A 4782-nucleotide genomic window follows, 5' to 3' on the forward strand; every position below is an offset into this window, starting at 1 on the left:
TGGTTTTTTTCCAAATATTTTTATATTTTTTACTTTGATTAATTCATTCTACTCTATTTTGAATACAGATGACACATTTGTCTTTTTTTGATTTTGGCATTTTTCCAGATAGTCATGTAAAAATGAATAAAATTCAGCAAATAGTTTCATGATTCTTATGAAATACCCATTATTCCAGGAATGTCACTTTCAATCATAACCTCATGTGGAGCAAGCCTCAATTAAAATACAATAATTGCCACTATTCATTCAAAATGATAACAAATGTTCTTCAAGACTTTGGTAAGTGCTTTTATTTGATTTACATTGAATTAAAAAAACTCAAGCCTTCATATGCTCCGTGGAGTCTTTAACATATTTTGAGAGTTCTTCTATATCCATTCAGTTGGAAAACCATGCCTTGTAAATAAATCTGTTCTTGTAAACATTATTTACTAACTAAACACCATATGCAGACTTTTAGTTCTGGGATATGCCAACCAAGATCTCATAATAGTTTGAACATCTTAAAATTTGTGAATAATGTTTATTATCTCAGGGACAAATGCACAAGTAGGTAGTCCCAACACCGAGTGCTCCAGTCCCTCACCTTAAAGAGCTTCAAGAATGACACCAAAGGATTCCACCAGTCCTGAATCAACCTTCTATCATTTCCCAATAAAGTAGATAGGCAGAGAAATTCAGATATTAACTACTAATATTTGCTTCTTAAAGACACATATCCATGTTACACTTGCAAGAACAGGCTAAAGAGTCTGTTACATATTGTTTTCCCTCCAAGAAGGAGACACAGAATTCCAGCTGTTAACTACACAGCCATAAAAAGGAAAGAGATCATGTCCTTCGCAGGGTCATGGATGGAGATGGAAGTTGGAAGCCATTATCCTCAGCAAACTAACACAGAAACAAAAAACCAAACACCATGTGTTCTCACTTATAAGTGGGAGCTGAATAATGAGAACACATGGACACATGGTGGGGAACACACACACTGGAGCCTGTTGGGGTGGGATTTTTGGGAAGGGACAGCATTAGGAAGAGTAGCTAAGGTATGCTGGGCTTAATACCTAGGTGATGGGATGATCTGTGCAGCAAACCACCATGGCACACATTTATCTGTGTAACAAACCTGCACATCCTGCACGTGTACCCCTGAATTTAAAATAAGAGTTGAAGTATAAAAAATAAATAAATAAAAAACTAGAAAAAAACTGTATGGCCTAAGAAGGACTTTACACAAATATATTGTGGCTCTGTAAAATAATTTCTCTTTTTTAAGAAACACACACTGAAGTTTTTAGGTATAAAGAGCCATTATGTCTGTCACTAACTCTTAAATAGTTCAGACAGAAAGAAAATAAATTTAAAATGATAACATATGGGGAACTGAGGGAAAGACTACAGAAACTTTGTACTATTTTGCCACTTTTCTGAAGTCTAAAATTATATCAAAATAAAACTTCATAGGACATTATAAAGCTGAGAATGTTCCCTTTTGTTCTCAGTGTGTTGACTGTGTTTATCAGGAAGGGCTACCAAATTTTATCAAATGCTTTTCCTGTGTATATTGAGATGATTACATGGTTTTTGTCCTTCATTCTGTTGACACGGTGTTTTATATTAATTGATTTTCACATGTTAAACCATACTTGCTTTCATGGGATAAATCCCACTTCATGTAAGTTTTGGTATATTTTTCTGGGATTTGGTTTGCTAGTATTTTATTGAGGATTTTTGCATCCTTTTTCATAAAACGTAGTGGTCTACACTTTAATTGTGATGCCTTTGGATTTCATAGCATTGTAATAGTGCCTCAAACTGAATGGGAAATTGTACTCTTCTATTTTTGGTCAAGGTTGTAAGAAACTTGTATAAATTATTCTTTACCTGTTTAGTAGAAGTAGCCAGTGAAGTCACTGGGGGCTGTGCTTTTCTTATGGTAGTTTTATGATTACTAATTGATATGGTTTGGCTCTGTGTCCCCACCCAAATCTCACCTTAAATTGTAATAATCCCCAAGTGTCAAGGGCAGGACCAGGTGGAGATAATTGAATCACAGGGTAGTTTCTTCCATGCTGTTCTCATGATAGTGAGTGAGTTCACATAAGATCTGATGGTTTCATAAGGGGCTCCCCCATTTGCTCTGCTCTCATTCTCTCTCCTGCTTTATGCTGTGATTGTAAGTTTCCTGAGGCCTCCCCAGCCATGCAGAACTCTGAGTCAATTAAACCTCTTTTCTTTACAAATTACCCAGTCTCAGGTATTTTATCATAGCAGCATGAAAATCGATGAATACATAATTCAATCTCTTTACTTGTTACTTTTACTCAGATGATCTATTTCTTCTTGAGATAGTTTTTGTAGTTTGTGTCTTTCTAGGAATTTGCCTATTTTGTATAATTTAATTTGTGGACATACTGTTGTTCATAGTATTACTTACAATCTTTTTTATTTCTGTAAAGTCAGTAGTGATGCCCCCTGTTTCATTCTCAATTTTAGTTATTTGAGTCTTCTGTTGTTTTTCTGGATTGTTTCATTTTGTTTTGTTTCATTTTGGCCAGTCTACCTAAAAGCTTTGTCAATTTTGTTGATCTTTTCTAAAAACAGCTTTTGGCTTTATTGACTTTCTCTACTTTTTTCTTCTATTCTTTATTTCATTGGTTTCTACTCTGTTAATTTCCAAAACTTTTCATTTTCTTCTTTCTGCTTGCTTCAGATTTAGTTTGGTTTTTTACCAGTGTCTCAAGGTAAAAGACTAGTTTATTGATTTGAGACCCATTATTTTCTTAGTAATTGTTCTAGGCATTATCATATACATAACTCACCAAAGGATGCCTGAAATTTATGCTAAATTAATTCCTGTAAGACACTGAATTATTATACTAATAACTATAACTATTGGCTCTTCCCTCTTTTGGTGCTATTATTATTACATATATTACATCTATATATGTTACAAACTCAATAATACACTATTATGATTATTAATTCATAGTATTTTATGTCTTTTAAGGAAGCAGAAGAAAAAGGTATACATTTACAGAGCTTTTCATTTTTATTTTCTTACTTACAAGTTCTCCTTATTTCTAGAGGTTCAAATTAACATCTGCTGTTGTTTCTTTATTCCAATATACCTTTGCTCCCACCTTTTCCCTTTGTGTCATTCTTAAGTGTAATACATTTCTGTATGTTATAGACCTTGAAATACACTTATATACATACTCTTTTATACAATAAAATACTTATTTTTTAAAATAGGTTACAAGGAGAAAGGAAAAAATATACATTTATGCTGTCTTTTATAATTACATAATTCCCTTACTATTTGTCCAGGTGGATTTGTATTACCATTTGAAAAGGTCACTTGCTTTCTGCTTGAAATCATCTTTTAGTATTGCTCATAGAGTAGATCAGCTAGCAATAACTTTTCTTCAAGTTTCTATGCTTGAATTTTTCCACATGTTGTTTCAACCAAAGTCGGTATTTTGGGGAATAGCTTCCAAGCCTTTGATTTTATGGATGGCCTCTTTCCCTGGGCAAAACCTCTGAGCCATGGCCCCTTCCACTGGACAGGGGTGGGAGCCTCTGGTCTTCTTTGCTTGTCTCTCCCAGCATGGAAACTCCACCCTACACGTGAACCACAGTGAAGGGATCCGGTGTTCTCAGGCTGACAAGCCTGGGTTAGACCTTTCACTGTATGAATGGGGCAGGGGAGGTTGAAAGCCCTTGACTTCTGGCCACACTCACCAGGAATTTAGTTTCTACAACTTGGTGGTGGAGGGAATGAGAAATGCTCATAGACTGCCCCTCCTAATGGGATATTTTAACCCTGACTGGAAGATGAAAGAAGAGGGAACACAGGCTTCTTGGCCATACCCACTTGTAGTGGAACGTTTGACAATCTGAATTGAACATGGCAAAGAAGCAGGTTGTGGAACAGTACCGTCGACTCTTTCTATTGTTACCATAATTGTAGGGGTCTTCTTGAATAGATGTTTTGTTGTTTGATATATGTTTTTATGACAATTTGCAGAGATTTTAAATGGTTCAAATGATTATGACAAAAGTAACAATGATATACTCTGAAAAAATAGGTTAAAAGACTTTGGCCGGGCGTGGTGGCTCATGCCTGTAATCCCAGCACTTTGGGAGGCTGAGATGGGTGGATCACTTGAGGTGAGGAGTGCGACACCAGCCTGGCCAACATGATAAAACCCCATCTCTACTAAAAAACACAAAAACTAGCCAGGCCTGGTGGCATGTGCCTGTAATCCCAGCTACCTGGGAGGCTGAGGCAGGAGAATCACTGGAACCTGGAAGGCGGAGGCTGCAGTGAGCCAAGATTGCAACACTGCACTCCAGGCTTCAGCCTGGGGGACAGAGTGAGACTCCGTCTCAAAAAAAAAATACTTTAAAGTAGTTTTAATAATGATGAAGCTAAAGTGTTCAGGAAGAATAGGAAGAGTTTGAATAAAATTATTTTATAAAATATGAGTAAGATAGAACAATATATCTCATTTCATATATACCTAATGTATAATATTTTATGTGTGTGTAACTAAATTAACAAATACATGCTCACAAGGGTTTTTTACAATTTCTTGTTTTTACTGTAAAATAGAGTTAATACCACCTATTCTGCATGTAAGTAGTCATGAATGAAATAGATACATAACATATGAAGCTCTTAGAAAACAATTTATGAAAAATCAAATTACAGTATACTAAATAAAAAGAGGAAAAGCATCTATAAATTAAATATTTTTACAATTATTCACTTAC

At 35.2% G+C, this 4782-nt stretch overlaps 1 protein-coding gene across 12 annotated transcripts in view; it reads right to left on the reverse strand.

Annotated features, from left to right (window-relative positions):
- Positions 1-4782, reverse strand: part of LOC134738342 (putative uncharacterized protein encoded by LINC00596) — a 75246-nt gene that overhangs the window by 36656 nt on the left and 33808 nt on the right. The window lies entirely within an intron of this gene.

Source organism: Pongo pygmaeus, chromosome 1 (assembly GCF_028885625.2).
Source record: "Pongo pygmaeus isolate AG05252 chromosome 1, NHGRI_mPonPyg2-v2.0_pri, whole genome shotgun sequence".
NCBI lineage: Eukaryota > Metazoa > Chordata > Mammalia > Primates > Hominidae > Pongo > Pongo pygmaeus.